Source organism: Podarcis erhardii (assembly GCF_964252035.2).
Source record: "Podarcis erhardii genome assembly, chromosome: 10".
NCBI classification, from domain to species: domain Eukaryota; kingdom Metazoa; phylum Chordata; class Lepidosauria; order Squamata; family Lacertidae; genus Podarcis; species Podarcis erhardii.
This window is the reverse complement of record NC_138500.1, coordinates 55,433,906-55,458,513: the sequence shown is the minus strand read 5'-3', so window position 1 is coordinate 55,458,513 and position 24,608 is coordinate 55,433,906. Positions and strand designations below refer to the sequence as shown.

Sequence of the window (24,608 nt, the reverse complement as noted above, 5' to 3'; positions counted from 1 at the left end):
GCTGATACTTCGCTTTTCTTTCTCAGTGGCCCTGTTCTAGATCCATGTCTCAGCTCTCACAGCTTGAGTTTGCTACCAGAAGGAGTAATTGTTCAGTGAATAACTGTAGTTAAGAAAATTATGCTCCTGCATGGATCTGTGCTTTGGGCACAGCACACATGATTCAGCATCCAGCATAAATTTATCAGGTGACAACTGTCCCAGTATGGAAATAACCTGCTATATTTCTGTACATCAGGCTGGCTGCTGCTAAACACATGGGAGCAAGACCAATAAAAAAAGAGAGAGATGGCAACCCTACTTAATAATCTTAGTAAAGAGAAAGACTTAAGGGGCAAAGCAAACTGAGCACTAGGAGACAGTTCTCAGATTATGGGGCAAAAATCCATAAACCCCACTTGACAGCCCCCTACCCATTTCTGCAAGGTCATGAACCTCCATAGCATCCTAAGAACATTAGTTAAGGTGGGCCCCACAACAAAATAAGTGGTTGGCTTGCCACTGGCCTTGCCATAATTTGAGCACTACCAGGAGATACAGTGCAGAGCCAGGTATTCAACCTTTGGAAGTGGGAGTAAGTAAAAGAGATAGGGGAAGGTTGAACAGATGGATTGATGGTAGAATGAAAAGCAGATAAGAACACTTAGGAATGGGCAAAGACCACGCTCAGATCTGGTTAGGAGAGTCAGAAATTTTGTATTGGCGCCATCTTGCACTTGTGAGTCACCTGATGCATGACTCAATGGATCTGTCCTGGTCATCGGATGAACATTTTTATTGGAATGGAAATCTGACTGTAATGATGCTTTCAGGCTGTGTGGCTCAGTGATGAGATTCTTTTTTTCCATCTTGAGGCATCATGAAAGCCAGGCATGAGCTGGAAAAATATATTGTGCATTTGATATTCGAGAGCTAATTCACTTACCACAAGTGCCATGTTCGTGTAAACGGATCTTTACAATTACATTCTTCAGCTGCTTGAGTTTGCTACACGGCAGGTAATTTCAATACAAAAACCGATGTTGAGACAATGCTCTTCTCAAAGACAAGATCTGCTGCATACATTTGCCCATGTACTTTGAGCAATGAAGACTAAGCATGATACAAAAATTAATAACAAGAGCTCGTATATCCTTAAAAAAGGATAGAATGTGACCAAAGAAAGCCAATCCAAGCTTCTTTTAAAAAAGCCTTGGTAGGTCAGAAACACCCAAATAAATAATGCCAGGAGATATGCCATTATAAAATTGTCTATGTCATCCCACCATTGGCATGAGCCGCATTATAATTTATATTAAGGCTAGACAGTGATTCAGGCTGTTCCGCTTGGCCCAGCATGCTACAAAATGGTCCCTGAGATAATTAACAATTAGAATTAAAGTGCTTTAAATTTCACATCACCATCAAACATTGCATTGTCTATAATTCCATCTGCAGCTGTGATGTTGGCTCCTCCACTCATCCATTGTAACAGTAAGTGATATTTATAAGCCAGTTACTTCTGAAGTTTCTCATGCTTCATACTTCCTTCTTCAGTGAGCTTAAACAGTAACTTATTGTTTTTGTTTTTGGCTGACACATTGCTCATATTCCATTATTTTTAAATAATAAAAAGCATTATAACTACTCTTAGGCTGCCCCGAGTCATTCTTTCTGAACCATTTACTTCTCCAGGAATGCGTCATCTTCTGAACTTTTATTTATATCCGCTTTAGTTTGAGTGACAGTCTGATCTTCACCTTCCACAATACAAGGGAGGCTCATTCAAATGAATAGTGTCCTGTTAATGATGTACCTTCCCAAATGGAAGCTGGTGGATGTTAATAAATGAATGAACGAATGAATAATAGGAATGAGTCTGTGATTCTGAGATCAGTGAGCAGGAAGAAACACATGAAAAGAACACAAGAAAGTCCCTGCTTGAACCAGGCCAAAGTGTTAAATAAAAAGCAAGGAGCACTTTCTTTGCCCGCAATGATGAAACCAGAGAATAAAGCCCCCATCCTCAAATGGAAGAGGACCATCTGACTAATCAAGGACCAAATTAGGAAGGCTGCAGCTATGGAAATAACAGGAAACAACTAATTACAGTGGCAGAAACTGCTGGCTGGAACGGTCATGGTGGAATCTAGTAATTAAAGGGACAGCAGCTGGGAGAAACATAGCCTTTGCTATAATTTAAGCACAAAGGTGGATTTGGGCTGTGGGTACAGCATTGTTGGGGGGGGGGGTTGGGTTGTGTAGTGTAGAACTCCCATTGAATTTTGCTTCCAGTTGATTGCAGAAAAACAGTGCCCCGGCAATGCTAATGAACCTGGTGTGGAAGTTATCTTAAAAAGAAGAAACTTTCAATATGAGTCAGATTATTCTCTTTAAGTAACTTGACTACATTTAAGACAGACCATTTAATATACGGTGGTTACATCCACACCATGCATTTAAAGCTCAAAGAACTGTGGTAACTGCAGCTTGTCAAGGATGCTGGGAGCTGTAGTTCTGGGAGGGATAAACTACAGTTTCCAGGATTCTTTAGGAGAAGCCATGGTGTGGATGTGACCACTGACTTCCAATAGAGTCCTTGAAATTTGCTGTTCTAAATGCATTGTGCATTCATGTCTTGCTTCTAGGTATACCTTTGTATTGCTCTCCCAGGAAGTCAAATTTGACACAGCTGAAGTCCTTAGGAAGAGATATAGGTAAGTCTCCAATCCTAGGCATATATCCTAGTCCCATTGAACACAGATGAATTTACTTCTTTGTAAACATGCATGGGATGGCACTGCCACTAAAGATTTACTGTAGTTTTCAGAGAAACTCTCCAACTCAGTGTTTTTCCACATTCCATGCAATCCTTCAATAAATACAGAACAATGCTTCACGACTCTTAGGCCCAAAGTTCAGCAACACACCTGGTTGCTAAATTATAGGTTCCATTTTTGCTCCCCGTCCTCTCTCGAAAGGCTTTTATTCAAACATTACAGCTGCCTACCCCTAGGAAATTAGCATCCATAATAAAGGCACATAAAAAAACTGTCCCCTCTTGCTGATGAATAGAGGATGAAGTTACTGTTGCCCTTTTTCTCTCCCTGCCTGGCAGGACAATAGAATGAGGCATATTCGCTGGCAGGGTAGTGACAGACACTGGCAGTCCAAAAGGCTGAAGCACCAGGAACTTGGCGGACAGTCAGTGGCAAGCTTTGTGTGTTGCAGCTTATATTTTAAAACCCGAGATTAACAGTTTCCTGCCATGTTATTTTCCAGGTTTCGAGTTTCAGCGGCTGGGGGAAGGAGGGTTTCTTGTCAGCGAGATGATCTGTAGATTACAAAGCAAGACAAATGGACACATTGCAAATGAGAGGCGGAAAGTGGCAGGTTGAGGTTTGGAGGTAAACAGTGGGCCTCTCTTGGTTAAATGATTTCCAGGAGATGCCAACATTACACCTGCCCTCTCCCGTCTCCTGAACGGTGCTAGCCATGATGAATTTTCGCCTTGGCTCTGCAAACAGGTGTGGCCCAGGCAAGAGAAGCACAAGTTCCTCTAAAATGCCTTGCCTGACCTCTTCATCCATGAGATGAAGGGGGTATTGTGAAGGATGTGGCGTCCGTTCAGTTCCCATGCCCACTCGGCCCATCGTCACTTTGCAGATACCATCTACAAAAGTTCCATTGTGGTGCTGTGTTTTGGTTCCATAGTTACCACAAAAAAGGACAAGTGACATTCCGTGGGACCCCCAACTTTCTTGGCAGTGATATTTTGAGGGGCTTTAAACAGGCTGATTTCTCTCTCTTTGTTGAAGCCATGTGTTATAATTTGGCAGCGAGCATAAAATTATTCCCCATGACCAAACGTATTCCATTACACAACAAAGGAATTCTAGGGTGGTTCAGCCACACTTCCTTGCTGACCATTAATAGGTCACTGTGTTTTCTGTATAGAAATGTGAGCACCGTCCTGGGGTGATAACATTATTCACACGATCATTTATCTGAGGATAAAAAGAAGCAAGAGCCTTTGATCTTGTCAAATCACAGCCAAGGCCACCTCTGATTTCACTCCTGCGGTGTAACAGAACAAAACAGAGGCTAAAGTGGATCCAACGGGTTGTTATGCCAGAGTAACTGTTTGTGTGCATAGGTTTAAGACAACAAGGGGCCCTTTCCTTATACCGAGTTAGACCACTGTATTATCTACAGTGGCAGCAATGCTTCAGGATTTCAGACAGGGGTCTCTCCCACATCAACCTGGAGATATTGGGGACATAATCTGGAACCTTCTGTATGCAAAGCAGACTGAGTTAAGACCTTTACCCAAGGACCTCTGAATAAAGAGTACAATGGCACCTGCAGGAGTTATTGCAGGAATGGAGAATCTTTGGTGGCCCTCCAGATGTTGCCAGACTACAACTTGCATCATTCCATGGTGGCTGGGAAGGATGAGAGTTGGAGCTCAGTGACGACTGGGAAGAGGATAGGTCAGAAGGCAAAGAGGTAACAGGGCTAAGTGAGAGGGGAGAGTCTGTGGCAGAAAGAAGTCCAGAATCAGAGGCAGAAGCTGAAGCAGGCAGGTGGAAGGAGGGAGGCCAAGACGCAAAGATGACTTCGGCTGGTGTAGTGTTGTGGGTATCTCTGCTGCCTACCTGTCTCCCAGAACCAGGAGAGGGCTGAAATGGGTGGAGCAGTGACAGGCTGCAGGCAGGCGTAGTCTCCGATTGCTTGGAAAAAGCCCAGAGAGAAGGACATTTAGATGGTTGTGGGGAAGTAGGGTCTTTCAGTCTTGGCAACTGATTTCATAAGACCTACCAGGGAGGAGTTGCTGTGCTCATTAGGCTTGATGCTCAGACAAGTCTGTGAAGATTGTGTTTTTGCTAATTGTGAACTCCAACTTTGAACGATGTAATTTGATGTGGCTGGTTCGCTCTGTGACAGGATTGGGCACCTGACTGCAAGTTTAACTCCATGTCTGTCTTTCCCTCAGGACTCTCCACAGGCCACACCCCCTCTTGCCAGACCACACCTCTCACTTGTCCTGCTTCACTCCCTCCTTGAGTGTTCTTGCCTGGCTGGATAATGCCTCTTCCTTGCCTGGATGAAAGACAGAGTGGAGTGCATGAATGTAAGCCTTTGCCTCTGACCCTTGTGCCACATGGGACCACTACCATGTGTTACTTGAGCTGAAAAATGGCAAAATAATAGATTACTTTTAAACATCTGCAAGATAAATAGAACCGAATCTCGTTTTCTCATATCTTCCCTTCTGCTGACTGTGTTGTACCTTCCCCACATGGCTTCCTGTTCTGGATTTCCCCACGTGTGGAGATTGTGACTCTTTCAAGGGTGCCCAGAAAATGAAGATTCTGCTTCACATACAACATCTATTAGCACCCAGTAGAGGTGGAAACAAGGGTAAATAGCCCTTCCACTTTATTTCCCTGGACCCAAACCAGGAAGGAATAAAGCCTGCATGAAGAATCTTGCCCACTGATACTTTTGAATGAAAGGAAAAATAATACTTTTCAAACCGAGGCCCATAATTATTATTTATTTCATCAGCAATTTGCTTTATCACAGTGCCCAGCATTTGTCACCATGGAAACAGGCTCCTTACTTTCAAATGCAAGTAAAAGTCATGCATGACCCAAGGTCAATATCAATAATAGAAATTAAAACTAAAAGGCTGGTGAGCCAGCAATCTGGCCGAACTTTATCTTTCTTTAATCATGGGCAGATGCTAAGAGGATGCAACCAGGCAAAGTTGGCTGAATGAAGGGAAACTCCAGGATGGGAGGCAGTAAGTCTAAACAGAGGCCCCTCTTGTCTTTCCGCTGGCTTGCCATCTTTGAACAAGGCAGCTGAGGGATGGGGGTGTTAGAATTCCTGCTCCATGGTTGCAGTCATGGGTTTTTTGTCTATCACATGACGGTGTATGTTTTGACTCCACAGAGTGGGAAGTGACGGAGACAGGATGTTTGTGTTACTGTGTTCCGTGAAGTGGGGCTATTGTCCTTTGCTCTTTTTCTCTTTGCTGTCTGATGCTAGAGAGAGGGAGCCATGTTGCAGTGCTCTGTGTGTGTTTATATGTAAATAAAGTAGATTAGCCAAAATGCTGAGTTGCTGAGGTCTGTTACACAAACTGCGAAGGCTCTGCGGATCCCTAAGTGTGCCAGTGTCTGTTAACATCAGTCGCTGTGATGTTCAGGCTGAAGAAAGCTTTTGAAGCTCTCAAACGAAAGACCAGGAGGGAGAGAACATGCCAGTCAGGCATGTGTCTCTGCCAGGGTCCTACTCAAGTGTAGGACGAGCTCCTGACAGGGGAAAGGGGTCTAGAGAGGGAGGCTTCCCAAAATTGAATGCCAAGGTACTTAAGCCAGTAATATTAAATTGAATCAATTCTGTTGCTGCTGCCAATACACAGAAGGAACTTTAAAATCTAGGCCTCATTGGTGCAAATTGGATGAGTGACTAGGGTTAAACTTGCCATGATGGAGCACCCAATGTATGTTAAATATTTGTATTTTTTATTATATCTAAATTTCAGTTTTATGTAGACATGCTCTGTATGTTACAGCTTTGTATTTAATATTTTCTAAAAGAAAAGAAAAAAAGAGAAAAGATTCGGCAGTTTGAATCCCTGCGACGGGGTGAGCTCCCGTTGTTCAGTCCCAGCTCCTGCCAACCTAGCAGTTCAAAAGCACGCAGTGCAAGTAGATAAATAGGTACTGCTCCAGCGGGAAGGTAAACCGTGTTTCCGTGTGCTGCTCTGGTTTCGCGAGAAGCAGCTTAGTCATGCTGGCCACATGACCCGGAAAAACTGTCTGCGGAAGCAGACAAACGCCGGCTCCCTCGGCCAGTAAAGCGAGATGAGCGCCGCAACCCCAGAGTTGTTTGCGACTGGACTTAATTGTCAGGGGTCCCTTTACCTTTAAAAGAAAAGAACAATCTCTCTTCCAGTCAGCCTAACCGTAAATACCGTATTTACTTGAGTCCAATGCGGACCTCAGGTTTCAGAACCTTGAAACCAAAAGAAGTATTTGCTGGCGAATGTAAATGTGCCATCAAATCTAATGCACACCTTAATTGTTGCAACATAATTTGGCCAAAAAGAGGTGAACATTAAATTGGAGTAAATACAGTATTTGTATGTGGCTGTATATGTCTTACCTATGTGGCTGTGCCCCAGAGCACAGGCTGGGATCCAAATAACTGCAAAGTTGCTTCAGTGTGTCCAAGGGTACCTTGGGCTTATGTTTCTCAAGCAGCAGCACCTCACCCCCATGCTAGGTGGCAAATTGTACCAATCAGCTATAAAGTGTGGGTGTGTGAGCAAGTGTGGTGGGCATCTTGAAAAGGAGCCTGTGGAAATGGGGCATGAGAATACTAAATACTGCCAGAATTTAGCAGGAGTGATTCAAGCATATACTGGAAATTTAGGATTAAAGCGGATTAAAGAGCCCTAGTGCAAAAACTTCACTTTAAAAACAACAATGCAGCCTTTCTGCAGTTAGGAAAGTGAAAGTGACATGCTATGCAGCTGGAGTTTGTCATTCCATAGATTCTTCTTCTGGAAACTTAACTCCAGCCATTCAAACTTCATGACCCAAGCAAGAAAAATGGTCAGTTTGAAAGTTCATTGAGCCATATCCATTGTTAGCCACACTCAGAGTAGACCCATTGAATCAATGGACTTAAGTAACATAAACCAATTTATTTCAGTAAGTCTTCTCTGAGTAGCGCTTAGTTGGCTATCACCCATTATTTTAAAATTTAAAATGGGTGTAATCTGTTTCAGCCTATTTTCCAAAGGGTCTCCTTAGAAAGCAGACACCCAAACTGTCAGACAGCAAGGATGAAAACCATTTATTAAGATGCTGTTATTTGCGCCTTCAGTAATGTCCACCTTCTTGCAGGCTTGCTTTTAAAGACCACTGCTGACAATAAATCTCACAATTATTCTTTACCAGTTTGTGACCTCTGAGAAAATAATTTGTCTTTGAGCCTTAGGTGGAATATTATGATCTGAGATGCTCCTGTACAAATGAATAATTTACTCTGAAAGTAAACTTAAGTGTGATCTGTTAGCTGCTGTGCTTTCTGATTCTCACTGTTTTAGCTTTGGGGATTTTTTTTAGCTATCTCAGAAGCACGTCTGTTGAAGGATGAGATCAATAAACTATTCTAAATCAGCACTTCTTAACTCTGAAGCAAGAGCTGTTTGGGGGTTGAGCAGACTCCCATGAGAGGTGGGGAATTCTCCTTCCTTGAAGGTTTTAAAGCAGGGGCTGGATGACCATCTGTCATGTATGATTGATCTAGTTGAGATTCCTGCATTGCAGGGTATTGGACTAGATAAGCCCTATGGTTCTGTGATTCATCACCTCCAAGTGGCTCACTTTAAAACTGCAGTGGTACCTTAGTTCTCAAATGCCTTGGTACTCAAACGCCTTGGTTCCCAAACGCTGAAAACCTGGAAGTAAGTGTTCTGGACGTGTTTTCGAACGTTTTTGGAAAGCCAAACATCTGATGTGGCCGTCAGCTATTGTTTGGGGGGCGCCTGCACCAATCAGAAGCTGCACCTTGGCTTTTGAACATTTCGGAAGTCAAACAGATTTCCAGAACATATTAAGTTTGGCACTTTTGTTTTTGCTATTTATTTTGCTTTTTTGTTTTGAGGCTTTTCTGGTTAATTTGTTTTTGTGACTGTGTGGAACCCAGTTCAGCTACTGATTGATTGTGTGACTGCGGAAAGGGATAAAAGCCCCCATCCAAACAATGACTATCATCAGTACAGATTTATTATTATTATTATCATCATCATCATCATCATCATCATCATCATCATCTACAATACGATCTTATTTATTTTATGGTACAGTACATTGATTATTTATTTCATTTTATGGATCAATAGTCTCATTAGATGGTAAAATTCACATTAAATTGCTGTTTTAGGGGTTGTTTTTAAAAGTCTGGAACAGATTGATCTGTTCTGCATTACTTTCTATGGGAAAGCGCACCTTGGTTTTGGAATGGACTTCCGGAATGGATTAAGTTTGAGAACCAAGGTACCACTGTACTGGGAGCATTGGTGGACCAGTCAATAAACTTTTTAAGTGCCTCATTATCAATGCAACAGCAGCAGCAGCAGCAGCAGCACCACCACCACCAGTATTATAATTAGTAGTAGTATAGTATTGTGTGGGTGCCAGACTCCTCTGAATTCCTGGATCCAGTAAGTGTTAGAATTTAATCAACACTTGCGCTGTTAAACTGGATGTCAGTCACTTAATCCCTGGACCCTGCAAGAATAAGGCCTTCAAATTTCCAGAAACAGCCAGACTACCCTCCTAGTGAAGTATAAGGAGGGAAAGGGAAGGTGACAGCAAATAGGTCCTTCAGCTTGCAGATATTGAGGAGGAATAAAGCCAGAGCTGATAGTTAGGAGTTATGTTAGCCAGAAGCTGGAAGAAAAGCTGCAGGCTGAAAAGGCAGAGCAAATGTTGATTTGTGTTTGAATCCAAGGCTGGGCTATGAGAGAAATAATACCCCTTTGCGGGTGTTAATGCTGTGAACCCCCTCCATCACATGCTCAGGTTGTATATATGTGTAAATAAACCATATATCATAAAGACACCACAATCTCTGCTGTGCCTCATTCCCAAATGGCACCTGGAACCCCCTGGAATCTCACACAACTTTGAGGCTGGAGTGGTGTGTTACAGTATTAGAATCACAAGCCCCAGGTCAGGCCCCCGGAAAGCACTCCTTTCAATTGTATAGTTTAGGGACATATTAGTAAGAGCACCATACTATGAAAATCACAGACACCAGGCCAGTTATCTTTAGCCAGTTTACTAAATCCATTCCTGGTCAAAATCTTGACAAATCCATTCCTGTTCTTATCCTGACAAGGAACTTGTGCATCACAACAAGGCAAGACAAACATCAAGTAAACAACTTGTTGGAAAGTGAACTTTTATCCCAAGACTTTTCAGAGAATTATTTGAAAATAGCAACAGTCTGGAAGCCTCCTTAGTACGCAAAACTATTGAAAGCATGGGCAGATCTCAGAGAAAAAACAGCGTATGCATTTGTTACACCTACCACCAGTGCCCATTTTGTACAAATCCGCAGTTGTGATTTATGCACGTTTACATATATCTAAGTTTCTCTGTGTTGCCAATTCACGCTTTGCTTACAGAAAGGCAAAACACATTTGCCTCTAAAAAGAGAAAATAGCGTGAGGAACAGCCTGCCTGTTCCATCTTTCTGGCTCAGACTGTATAAACACCTGACCATTTGGACTACTGAAAGAAAGCACAGTACAGCAAACCTGTCAGGACCAAATAAACATTTCATGCAGTGTGGGGATCCTTGTCAACAAATCGGCATTTGAATTCTCACCCTCTTCCTCCCTCCAGAAGAAAAGTTTCTATACTGCTCTGTTCCAGACTAGAAGACCCTTGGTGTCCCTTCCAGTTCTATTGACTATTAGAACTACAGGCAGAAGCTTCAGAGGCAGACCTTACCCAATACTGTCCCCCAAGTCCTGAAATCCTGTTTCAGACAATCGGGGTAGTGTCTGAGGTGGCTCCCGAAGGAGCCACGGAAATGTCTGCATTCATACATGCTACTAATCAACACATATTTTTCATCATTTGGTGGACATTCTGTGGCAATGTTTGTGTCTGCCTCAATGTGTTTGGCTTTTCTAATGCCTTGAGAATTATGATTCTCCGTAGAATCATAGAGTTGGAAGGGACCCAGAGTATCATCTAGTCTAATGCCCTGCAATGCAGGAATATGTAGCTGAATCGAACCTGCAACCATGGCGTTATTGGCACAACACTCTAACCAACTGAGCTATCCAGCTGCAATAATGGTGCAAATTTGTATTCCATGTCAGCTTCATCTGACAACAGGGAATCTCTGAAAAAGTGGAACACAGTAATCTAGAGCCCCACCTAAGATTGTCCAGGAAGACGGGGCCTGGGATCATCAGTTTAAAAAAGAAGAAGACCCCTTTTATACTGTTATAGATTTGGGGGAGACGCCCCAAACCCTAGAAATTAATAAATTGTAGGATTTTGTTTATTTGGGATATGAATTAAGAAGTACAAGCTGCAGAGGAATTCTTGAACCCGCCAATGCAAAAAAACCTGGCCAAGCTGCAGACATTAAGGAACAATACAGAGCCATTGGCAATGCTAGAGAACCGTCCTTCCCCTGGCCCCAAGGTATGAACAAAAACTGGGGATTTGGAAGGTTGCCAGGGTAACTGGGTGTGAGGTGACAGGAAAAGAGCGTTTTTAGCAGGGTGTTCCGGGAAGAAGAAGGGAGAAGAAAGACTGGGATCCATCTTGGGCAGGCTGGCTGAAGGCTGGCTGGGAGAGATGCCTTGGACTCCAGGGATGCACTGTTGTGGGGGACAAGACCTTCTTGAAATGTCCATGCTGTAAGACCTGGACTTCCTCCATGCAGACTGAAGGTGTAAGTAGGTGAATAAACCATATATCTTAAAGCTACAGCAGTCTCTGTCGGGAATCAAGCCTTTATCAGGAGAAACTGGCAACTCTCCCAGGCACCCGGCATGATTCCCTGTTGACCTCCCTGGCTGCATTCCCCAGCAAGATCTAGGCTAGGTCGCAATAGGCGATCCTTCTCAGTGTGAGAACACACCCCTCTTTCCTGCCTCCCCTGGGCAGGGGAAAGAGATAGACAGAAAGGTATTTACACGCCTTTATTTCTGTCTTTGCAGCATTACAAAAAACGTGACTGCTCTCTTCAAGCTCCAGCAGTCTAGAGACAAACACTTCCTGGACAGGAACAAACGGAAGAGCTCATATTACACTCTGAGCTAATTCCGGTGCTTCGCACTGTGAATTGACTGTTCCTCTGATTCCCACGGGCAGTCCCAACATTCCCATCATGTTTACTTTTCAAGCTAGCACTTTGCAGCTGCATTGCATCCATATCGTAACAGTCTCCACCATGTCTCAATTCTCCAGAGGAACACAGACCCTTTACTGTACAACCTCAGCCTGGAAGATGCCCTGTACACATTAACATAAGCTTTCTTTTAAATATACACCTCAGCCTCATCCTTCCTACCTCTTTCTTCTCCTTCTGAATGGATCCAAATTAGAAACACCTCTTCATTTCAGTTAAACTAATGATCCCTTGCAGGCACCTGCACCAGTTTAAAGATGTGTGCCAAGAAAATGTGGAAAAAAATCATACTTCTATTGAAGACTCTGGAGTTTCTTATGTAGCGATTCTTGAAAATCAGAGAGAAATAAGCACGCTTCACAGAACAACAAAGCTCAGCCTTAGAAGGATTTGCCTCAAAGAAATTTCTCTTTGAGCAAAAGAAAATTCTGATTAAATACTTATAAGTTCACATGCCAGTGAGGTAAGCAAGAAGCCAAACACTCAGGTGGCCTATTTTCTGAAGAAAAGCGAGAGAAATCTTTCCTGGAAGAGACTTTCTAGTCATCTATTGGAGCTGAAGTACAAAGAGCTCTTGGGGATTTAATGCCTACATTTTTTTTGAAAAGCCTTTGTAAGTTTTATTTCCCCCCTCTTTGATAACGTCTCTCTTTCTTTATTTTCCTGACTTTTGATTTGATTCCTGGCACATTGTGACACTGAAGAGAGACAACAACAGGCACTGCTAAACAGAACTTTACTAAGTCGTTTCATCAAACCATTTTTGCGGACCGGCCCATTGTTTTGTCTGCTTTCTTTGTCGTTTTGCCATATTTAGGATTCCCAAACACAGAACATATAATTTGCAAAATGGCAATTAATCTAGCCTTTGTTCAAAATGTGACTTCAGGCAGAAGTTAATAGGAGGGGTCTCTTTGCAATCGCCCCTTCTAGTGCCACACTTCGTGGCTTCATGCCAATCAGCTGGCAGCAAAATGAGGCCACCCACGGTCAAGATAGTGATTTTTTTCCTATAAAGAGGAGCTCCCCAGATATGCAGAAATGTATTCTGATGAGTGAAAGTATAAGGTAGGATGCAAGGAGCGAGTAGGATTCTGGTAACAAGGTGGACTCCGCCTGCCTCACTGCCCATCAAATGTATAGGCCTTTACAGCTAGTAAACAATGGTACATGTAACTCCCTGTTTGCAGGCGTTCTGCACACACACACAACCACTGATGTGTGCAGCATTTTCAGTCCCGGAAGGGGGCAGAACAGGGCAGAATGGGGCAGGCTTACATGCACCCCGCTGACATGTGCAGTGGATCCAAATGCAAGCCCTGTACAAATGCGAGTTGCCTGTACAGTTATGTGGTGTTATGTAGTGAAGTTTCACCCTGGGCCAGCAGGGGGATACTGTAGATAGTTTTCACTCAGGTCCACGTCAGTTATTTTAGGCGGGAAACTCTGGGTTGTTGTTGCTACAATGTTGACAGCCGGCTGCCTATAAAAGCAGGCCGGCTGAGCTGTTTGCTGTTCAGTTCTGTCCAGCTTGCAAGTAAAGAGCTACTCTGGAGAAATCGCTGTGTCGTCTGCTATGTTCGCCCACAACTTAACATGTGGAGTTACATATATGCTATAAACTACAGAAATTCGTTTTTCCTTCACAGATGGAAGTTAGGCTGTACCAGCAGGACGTCAAACATACATTGGATCTGTCAAAATACATAGATTGTACATTTGCATTTTTGTACGAAATGCTCCTTTTTAAAAAAGCATGCCATACATTTTAAGCACTCTCATACCACTTTGATAGTCATGGTTTCCCCCCACCAAAGAAACCATATCGGGAACTGTAGTTTGTTAAAGGTGCTGTGAATTATAGCTCTGCAAGGGGGTTTCCTCACAGCTCACTCAGTACCTTTAACAAACTAAAGTTTCTGTGGTTTTTAAAGTGGTTGGAGAGTGCTTTAAATGTAGGTTGTGGGTGTAACCAAAGTATCTTTGAAATCCAGGAAATGGGATTTTGAGGAGAGAGGGGGAAAGAGAATCTAATTTTACATATCAGGATTTATTTATTTTTTTAACCAATAAGTCAATGTTCTATGCAAGAAGCAGTCCCATACAGGCAACATTCAGTTGGGCCAGAACCACAAAATTATGAGTATAGATCTGTTTAAAAATGAATATTTTCTAAGGCAATTAGTCTTAGGAAAAATGTTCCCATTGGAGACAATGGAACCCTTATTTTCAAGATTAATTGCAGCCTGGGTGGGATTTTTGAGGGATTCATGGCTGGGGAGGGAAGGGTTAAACATCCAAGTGTGTTGCAGTCTGAATAAAAATTCCCCTATGGATTCTGCTTGCTCTCTCTCTCTCTCTCTCCTCCTTCTCTTTTACAGCGGACTGGCCAACTAGTTGGAGAACGAAATTCAAGTCAAGGGCTGTCCATGCTTCCAGCTATTCTAAATCCATACAGGGAGACCAAGAGCTGAGAGGCCAAGAACCTTGAATAAGCAATTAATTCCTCAGAAAGGAGTAACAAACCGTCACTCAAAACAGTGCTTTTCGACCTGGGAGTTCTGCCTCTTCACCTCAGATATATGGAGGGAGGTAATATAACCACATTTTATAGAAATTTGTGGCCTTATAAATTAGAACGCTTTGCATTTCCATTAACACTACAGGACAATAGAACCTTCTCCAGCGCTGTGGCTACATAACTTTTCCCCATAGGCCAAACTGTCTACGTACTATATTAACGAATATGTCTCAAGCTCAATAAGAGTGATTTCTCTGCACAGTAAATGACCATACTAGTACATTAACAGTGGATTTATGCCGAAAGCTAAGATATTCCTCTCCCTCTGACATAGGTTTTAGCTTAATTATCTCATTACTTTTTGTGGTCCAGCACAGCAGCTATTGACCTCAACAATAAATCCAGTCAAATCAGCAAGGTTTTAAATCTACGAGGCAGAATGATGGCATTAACTTGCCCAAGTTTGGATCTCTTCAAGGTGGAAGCACAAGTGTGTTCGGGAATATGCTGGCATGCACAAGCACTCGGAAGTTTGGATGGGGAAAGGGGTATATATTCAAGCCCCACACCCAACATTCTCCTGCATCTTGCACCCTCCCCCCATCCTCAGTGTTGAGTTAGAGGGCTTCTACATGTGTCTTCTTGAACTTGAGTAGGACACCTCATGCGATTGGGGATCCAGCTCTGATTGCACAGAAGGTTCTGCAAATGTTGCACAGTCAAGCAAACATGAGCAGAAGCCCACTGAAGACCTACGTAACTCAGTATGGGGGTGGCCATGTGGGACAATGCATAGGGTGTGTGTGTTATGTATTCAGTGGACTTTGTTTGACTGAGCTTGAGTCTGGACTAAGGATTCTGAGCCCCTGTGTTCTGATTCGATACATGATATTCAATCACAGAACATTTCAGGATTTGGGCCTCTGCCATTGGCCCTTAAACTCTGAGTCATGATTCGCAGCTTGGAAGTTTAGACAGCCAGTCATGTTGGGAGTGGGCGTGGCCCAGGCCTTCAGAAATGTATATATAAAGTTGTTTTGCCCCTGTTGTCCAGTTCTGTCAGCTCAATAAAGGTTCTTGCTGTTATCACTGTGTCTTGCCTCAGGGGGGCATTAGGGGTGTGTGTTGGGCTTGTGGGCACACTCCTGTTCTCCATCCATGGACACACATTCAGGCAAACACCTGAATATGTTCCTCCCATACAGTCACCCAATAACATGGCAAAGTCTACACCAGATTCTGAGATCTATCACCCACATGCAATTTCTTGTGTGAGCTTCTACTTGCCAGACCTGGTTGCCATATTTCAAGAAGTGAAAATACGAACACAAAAGCTGTTGAGCGCTTCTTCTTTTTTTGCAAAATCTCCAGTGAAATGAAGTTTTTAACCTAAGTTTTCAGTTTTCCCGGGCATTTTATCTGGTATCCAAAAATTCCGCAACATGACAGCAATGCTACTTTGATCATGGCAGGGGTTCCCCAATCTGATGCCTTCCAAATGTTTTGGACTAAAATGACAGGAGAGATATGGGTTGCTAACCTTGTGTGTGCACTGCTTTCCAAACCAGCAGCGGGAGTTCACTGGATGCAGAGTAAAAAGGAGTCTGTACACTGCCATAGATGCCCTGCTATTATTTGTTGATCATTTATCTTAGTAGAAACCAAACCCAGTTCTTTGACTCAGTTTCAAGCCACATCCCCATTTTGGGGAGCTCTCCCTGTTTGCTTCTACAAGCACACAATGTCAGTGCTATATTTTTCAGGGGGTTGGTGGGGAGGCATTAAAAACACACACACACACATTGAAATCCTAGATGAATGGGGATCGTGTGTAGAGGTACTATTCCAGAGACGAGCTATTCAGAAGTACATAGAAATGAAATTCAGGAAAAAAGTGTTGGCCTGGACACAGCTTAATGACATGGGACTTATAAAACTCCCATGACAAAGTCTAAGTGCCGTTTTCAGAAAAATTAAAAGCATCTTTGTGAGAAGGGAATTTAGAGAGGAATATCAGTGGCTAACTGGGATGTGGGTGGTGCTGTGGGTTAAACCACAGAGCCTAGGACTTGCCAATCAGAAGGTCGGTGGTTCGAATCCCCACAACGGGGTGAGCTCCCGTTCCTCGGTCCCTGCTCCTGTCAACCTAGCAGTTCAAAAGCACGTCAAAGTGCAAGTAGATAAATAGGTACCGCTCTGGCGGGAAGGTAAACAGTGTTTCCGTGCGCTGCTCTGGTGCGCCAGAAGCGGCTTAGTCATGCTGGCCACATGACCCAGAAGCTGTACGCCGGCTCCCTTGGCAATAAAGCAAGATGAGTGCTACAACCCCAGAGTTGGCCACGACTGGACCTAATAGTCAGGAGTCCCTTTACCTTTACCTATCAATGGCTAAGGTGGGGAGTTAAGGACACTTAATCCTTTTCCTACCTTCCTACCCTCCCTCCCTCCCTGCCTGCTGATCCCCATATGCTTATCGGCTCCCCCCACCCCCAGTGACTGTTACCTGGGTGCATTTAAGAAAAAAGCACATTAAATAGAAAGATATATTTAAGATTGTGTCTTGTCTGACGTATGTGCCAAACTCTGTAATAATCCCAATCAGCCTCCATTTATATGGATCAAGCAAACTGGCCCTCAGTCCTTTGCAATAATCCAAACAGATACTGAAAACACCTATAAAATGCTTCATTGCCTCTTCTTTCTGTTCAACTTGAGGCCGGGCCTGTGCTGCCTGTTGATTCCAATGAAGCTAAACGTAAGGCTGTGCAACGGTGAATAAACTCCCTCAAGTGTTAAAGCTTTATCATGCTGGCCAAGAATTCCAAAGGGTGATTTATTGTCCACGCAGAGATTTAATTTTATTTTATTTATTAAACTTGGCTGGGGGCCAAATCCTTTGGCATTTTAAATGTAAACTTAGGCTGGAATATATTGCCTTATGCCGAACATTTGTAACCTCTATTGATCGGCTCAAGTGGAAGCGAAGAATTAAAGGTCTTTATTATTGATGTGGGGAAAATTACCTCTCTGCCGTTCTCAGCCTGAAGATATCCATCACTTCCCCAAGAGCACCTATCTATAACTCTTCCTTTCCTGTGGCTAGGAAACATATACTTATTTATAGTGTTTTCCTATAATTTAATTATGCTCCAGATACAGCCAATCCTTTTTAAAATTCCAGGCAAGGGACTATCTCAGCTTCGCTTTGCGATGACACAGTGGAGTTAGCTGCTATTCATTTCTGGAATGACAGGGAACCTGCAGGGCTTGGAGGCTCTGGGCTATGTTCCGAAGACCTCTGCCAACACATGCCTTGAGTTTAGCTTAGCCCCCAGTGCTGTAGTTTGCTTAGATTGATGGATATGGAAAGGAATCACAGTGCATTTCAGATATATTGTATGCTTTCCAGTTGTAAGGTAGAGATAGATCTCCAGATGTTTCTAGAATCCAATGCCCACTAGTCCTAGCCAGCAGGGCCAGTGGCCAGAGATGACAGGAGTTGTTATCCAACAACATGTGGATGATATCATGTTGGCTATCTCTGATGTAGGGTCTAGGATGGAGAAAACCTACCACAGAGTCGGGTTGTTATGCATGTAAAATAAATTTTGATGATATGCAAAGTAGCAGAGTAGGAAGCTAAATAACTCTTCTGGGTGATTGATAGCTTCTTTGTGAAAAGTATATAATGTCCAGACTCTTTGTTTACTTTCACCAGTCCTTTTTTTCTGGGGGGACGTAGATGTACGCATACCCCTAAACATTTTGTGCATCTAAGTTTGGCCTCATTGAGGGGCAGTATTTCAATATTAGGAAAATGAGAGTACCCCTAAACATTTTTTAAGAAAAAAAGCACTGACTTTCATAAACATATAACTGAGAAGAATGTATTTACTGTTAAGTTGTGGGTGAACATATCAGACGACACAGCGATTCTTCAAACAGCTCTTGTTTATTCACAGGCCAGAACAGAACTGAACTGAAGGGTTCAGCCAGCCTGCTTATATAGAGCTCCAGTACAACGTAACTGTAACAATTTTCTAAAACTATCTAATCACTGAACGTCACTTTCGATCCCTTATTTGCATAACTATCTACAGTATCCCCCTGCTGGCCCAGGGTGAGAACTTCAGTACATAACATTTACAATCACATGTTTGTTCAAACAAGGATACATTCTCACTTGATTTGTAGACTGAAGTGTTCTTACTTAGACTTATAAACAAAACAGTGTTGAGAATTGCACCGGAGTCTTACCTTATTCAGGCCTTACAGTTTCTTATGAACGGCTTTTTTTCTTTTACCTCAGCAGTATTCTCTCTGTTCCTTACAGAGAGCTCCTGCGCAAGTTTCTCCCTATTAACATTTAGGAATCTTTCTCTGTTTCACTTCAGACAGATCACAGTGACACACAGTAGTATCCTGAGAAACCTCACATTCTCCCTCACACATAGAGAGAAGCAGAAAGACAGTTACAAAACGACAGTTACTAGAATAACAGTCACAACAGAACGGAATGCCTCTCTCACCTGACTCACAGTCAGCCAATCACATGACAGCTACTGCCTGAGGGGAAAACAGAAACCCATGTTAAAAAGTACACAGTAATTTAACATAAACAAACATTCCCATTTCAGGAAATCAAATCATTATCCTTAACATGGGTTTAGGACAACTTGACAGAAGACAGAGGGGACTTCCCTACCTCCTTCCCAAAGCCTAGTGAGCTCTGGACTATGGGGAGGAGGTGTGAGAGCTCTGATAAGGTCCTAGAGTTCTCCTTGCAAAATTGGAGAGACGGTTGTGGATGTGACACAAAAGCATTAAACACAACCTGTTCTATTGGTTACCACAGAATGCATCTTTCAAGCCTAATTTCAGAGTGGGCAGGGGAGGGACCCTGTGGGTTCCAAGGAAGGTCTTTATGGGCACATGGGCACCCATGGGTGATGCCCCTCTGTTTCTAGACCAACTTGACAAAATCCAAGATCTCTGGTTTGCCAAGTTATCTCTCGGGTAGGTCTGAAGTCAGAGTGCCCCACACTGCAAAAGCTACAAAGAGCACTGCAATTGTCGAAGGAGGTTGGCGTATTTGAAGAAGAACAGCATTCCTCATAATACAGAAATAATTTCACCCAGGATATCCATCCGGCTTCCTGGCTTCTCCTCCCGCTCGGAGCAGAGGTCAAGGCACAGGTGCCATTAGGCTGGCATTGATGTGAAATCTGCAGCATAAAAAAAATGTGCTTCCAAAGTTATATGGCTATTCTAAAGAACAGCTGGAGGAGAAGAGCTGGATTTAGACACACATGTTTCAAGATCTCTGGGTTTCGCATTAATTGTTTCCCTGTGATATCCAAAACCTGATCTCCCTGTCCATTTCCTAGGGAAGGAATCAACAGATTTCAAACACTGGATAGGGTTTGTTCTTTCTCTTTCTTCCCCTACCTCTTATGCTGTAATCCTACCGACCTTTGTGGCTAAACAATTTATGAGGCAGAACGACATTTCCATCCCTGAATCCCACCCCCCTCAGTCATTGCATCTCTGTCATGTTTTATCTCAGCAAATAGCCCTTGAATCAGTATCTTGTTGCAGCTTTACTTACAATTATCATTATTTTGCTTACTTCTGTTAAGGCCCTATTCTTCCCCCGCTCCCAGAGCTGCAATTCTCAGAATGGTTTAACAGTTAATGCCACCTCACAGGGAACTCTGGGAAGTGTAATTGTGTGAGGGGAATGGGATCTCTTAACAATGCTCAGCACCCTTAACAAACTACATCTCCCAGAATTCTTTTGGGTAGGCCATGGTTTAAAATGGTATCACAGGTATCCTCCTGTGAAGAGGCTGCATCTTAATGTTTTAATGTTGTATTTTAATCTTGTTTTTTAAATTGTATTTTGATCAACTTGTTTTTAATATTGGTTGTTAGCTGCCCTGAGCCCGGTCTTGGCTGGGGAGGGCGGGGTATAAATAAAATTTATTATTATTATTATTATTATTATTATTATTATTATTATTATTATCGGGAACTATGTGAAACTATCTACAGTGGTACCTCAGGTTACATACGCTTCAGGTTACATACGCTTCAGGTTATAGACTCCGCTAACCCAGAAATAGTGCTTCAGGTTAAGAACTTTGCTTCAGGATGAGAACAGAAATTGGGCTCCGGAGGCGCAGCAGCAGCTGGAGGCCCCATTAGCTAAAGTGGTGCTTCAGGTTAAGAACAGTTTCAGGTTAAGTACGGACCTCCAGAACAAATTAAATACTTAACCTGAGGTACCACTGTAATAGCTTAATCCTAACCATGTCTACATAGAAATAAGTTGATGATGATGATTTTATTTCAACTGATTTTGATTGGACGTACTCCCAGGTTAAGTAGGATTGAGACTGCAGGTTTCAGGTTTCAGGCACATTCACAACATATACTGAACAACAACAACAACAACAACAACATTCTGCCCATCTGACTGTGCAACTTTCAGCAAATTAGAACCTCAAACACAGTGAAACATTAAAAACTTCCCTATACAGGACTGCCTTCAGATGTCTTCTAAAAGTGAGATAGTTGAAAGCACTATGTTGTAATCAGTGAGATAGATCAGTTCATAGAGCATGAGTCTCTTAATCTTGGGGTCATGGGTTCAAGCTCCTCGCTGGGCAAAAGATTCCTGCATTGCAAGGGGTTGGACTAGATGACGCTTGTAGTCCCTTTCCACTCTGCAATTCTATGATTCTACTCATGACTTAAGTCCCACTGATTTCAATGGGAACCAAATGCAACTAATTTAGTCAGGATCCATGTGGTAATTTTTGGATTTTTAAAATGGGAGTGGGAAAGAAGAGGAACAAATGACTGAACAGGCCTCCCAGTCAAAAAAGCATTATCTTTGCCTTATTCTGTGCATTTTCCCCCTTCTGGGATAATTTTGCAGATGGCCAGTAGATGGCATCATCTGCATTCATATTATGAAGAGTTTAGTGGTGTATCACCAGTGTTGAAGCAATGATTCTTCAACATCAACTTCGTTGGACTGGTCATGTTGTGTGGATGCCTGATGATCGTCTTCCAAAGCAACTACTCTATTCTGAACTTAAAAATGGAAAGCGTAATGCTGGTGGTCAAAAGAGGTTTCAAGACTGTCTCAAGGCAAATCTTAAAAAATGTGGTATAAACACTGACAACTGGGAAACACTGGCCTGCGAGCGCTCCAGTTGGAGAACAGCCTTTACCAAAGGTGTCATGGGCTTTGAAGACACTCAAACTCAGGATGCAAGGGAGAAATGGCAAATCCACACCGTGATCAACTCCCACCCGGAAACCAATGTCCCCGCTGTGGAAGAACGTGTGGATCCAGAATTGGCCTCCACAGTCACTTACGGACTCATTGTTAAAACTGTGTTTATGGAAGACAATCTTACTCGGCTACGAGTAATCGCCAAAGAAGAAGAAGTGGTGTATCTGTTTTTCAAAGCCAAACTTGCAATGGCAAATTTAAGTTAACCGTTGGGAAAGCGTTCAGAGTTTGAAAAATGAAGAGCACTGAAAAATAATAATGTAATTTTTCCAATATCTTCTCATATTCATCACTTAATTTGGGGTCTTTTCCCTAAACTTCCACAGCTTATGGAAGACAGGGAACAGATGGGCACAATCCACAGGTGCTTGCCACAATGGCTTTCTACTGAAAACTGTGGAAAGCATTCGAAATAATGGAGAAAGCCTATGCACTTACGGCAGGTTCTTCCCCTCAAGCCTTACTCAATGCATATATAGTGGGCAGTGGTGGGGATGAGGGCAATTGGCCCATCTCTGCTCTTTTGAGCCACATGACTTCAATCACATGCACAGATAAGTCGGGCATGGCTAAAGCCCTTTTGGGGCATTTCCCAACTTGTGGATTGCAAAGGCTATGCAAGTGGGTGACAGGCTTTATAAGTGAACCCCAAATTGCTTGTAGTGCAATGCTGTGTAACCCAAACATCAGAGGCAATGGTTGTACATTCACATAAAGAAAATGGTGAATAACTTTCTAAGTGCTGTTCCGCCAATTCCAGCCTGTTAAGGAAATTTGGATCCTTCAAGTAATGGTTGGGAAAGAGGCAAACTTGCAGTTACAATACACAAAACTCACAGCTACTGAAGATCTGAGGTCCCAAACACATCTGGCATTAAATTGATGGGTCACCCAAAAAGTAAAGTTGGATTTGTGGGTCACCATACCCAAAAGGGTGTGAACCATTGTTCTAAATCATTACAATTGTGTGATTACACAACTGTAATCACAATTGTCTGGAGAAGGGGAGTGGAGCTCTGCTCTCACCAGCTCATCCTCTGCCCCATAGCAGCCAACTCCTAGGGGCCGAGGTCCTTACTGCTCCCCCCAAATAAAATATTTAAGCACCCTCCCCATTCAAATGCCACAAGTGTTCCGTGTTTCAGTGATCAATTATGTGGGGTGGGGCATACCTGGCCCCAAAATATTTTATTCAATCTGCTTCCTTGTCCCTGCCCTGTCACCCATGTATTGAAAGAAGGTCTGAAGGAGGGAAGTCAGGAGCCATTAGCTCCAGCTGACTTGTTTTCAATAAATTTTTGTTGAATTGTGCCCATAACCTATGTGTGTTACTATTGCTATTGTCTAGATTCAGTGATATCTCATTATTACCCCACTCAAGCACACATAGTGTGTGTTCATGTGTGTTCATGTGTCTAAGTATCTATCTATCTATTGTTAAATGATAGCACTTCTTTTTCTTTAGGATATCTGTCATAATTGGCTTCTAAAAATACTGCAGCTGAATGTGCTATATTCTGCACCTTTATCTACCTTTCTGTCACCACTAGCGAAGAGTGTGGTAATTATAAAAAATTATATCCTCTTACACTTCCTCTTTCATAAAGGAATCTATTTACCTCAACTTGCAAAGTCAATTAATAAAACCCCTTAAATAAGATTCCGCTTCACTTGAACAGATACAATTGAAGAATGTATCACTGAAAGGTAAAAGAGGGAATACTGTGTTATAATTACAATTAAATAAGAAGATGTATAATATGATGGAAAAAGATAACTCTCTTTAATGAAACAACCTACGTGCCAGAAATAAGTTTGGTCCTGATCCAACTAAAGTCAACAGAAAAAAAATCTGTGAGACTTCCAGTAGTCGCCACCAATATGTGTGCTCACATAGAATTCCATTGACTTCAATGGGATTTCCTCCTGAGTAAAGTGTCTATAGGAATCTAACTATGATCAGAGCATTTAGGTATAAGATGGTCTGCTGCCTTTGACGAAGGGGTGAAGTTAGGGTTAGTACTTCCCCTCTTGATATGGCTTCTGTGCAAAAATCCAGCCACTGACATTTTCTTCAGTATGAAGATTCACTAATAAGAAAAACAAATAACAGCTGTCACAAAGCCTTGCAGCATGGAGTTCCCCTGTTCAGTCAGCCATGCCCTGTTCCAGGATACACCATTCAGCCTCTCTAATTTCTATCTCCCCTCCCAACAGACGCTCAACATTTTGCGGTAACTGAGCATGCCCAGTCCTCATTGTGCTGTTTGGGGCTGGTTGTGGTTGTTTTAGGCTACTTGGGGCTTTTCCCCAAATATTTTTATATGTCTGCAAATGCTGGGGTTCCCTGAGCATACTGATACCACCACCACCCCATCTTGTATGTTGGTAGAATCGTTTCAGATACATAAAGATTGGCACTCAACCCTGATCATCGCTAACAGAGGGAATAATTCCCGTGATGCGTTTCAGGCTGTCATTACACAACAATTAAGGAATAGTATTTTTTAAAAGGCAGGTGGAGTGAACGTCAATGGTTTCCCCACTCCTGCGCAAAATTTGCATTCGTGACTTTAATGGAGCCAAGGTAAATGCTACATCAACATTTATTACATTGCACCAGAGCAGGATTGCTAACTTGGCCCCATGGCTGTTATTAATTAATTAATTAATTAATTAATATAAATTTATTATTTATACCCCACCCATCTGACTGGGTTTCCCCAGCCACTCTGGGTGGCTCCCAACAGAATATTAAAAACACGATGAAACATCAAACGTTAAAAACATCTCTAAACAGGGCTGCCTTCTGATGTCTTCTAAAAGTCAGATAGTCAT

General features: G+C 42.7%; 2 long non-coding RNA genes across 2 annotated transcripts in view; one reads left to right on the top strand and one right to left on the bottom strand.

Annotated features, from left to right (window-relative positions):
* LOC309350889 overlaps positions 1 to 19,516 on the bottom strand; it is a 47,527-nt gene extending 28,011 nt beyond the window's left edge. The window contains exon 1 of the long non-coding RNA XR_014160563.1: positions 18,711 to 19,516. This is a non-coding gene — a long non-coding RNA (uncharacterized lncRNA). The remainder of the gene's footprint in view (positions 1 to 18,710) is intronic.
* LOC309350931 overlaps positions 1 to 24,608 on the top strand; it is a 412,768-nt gene that overhangs the window by 88,651 nt on the left and 299,509 nt on the right. The window lies entirely within an intron of this gene.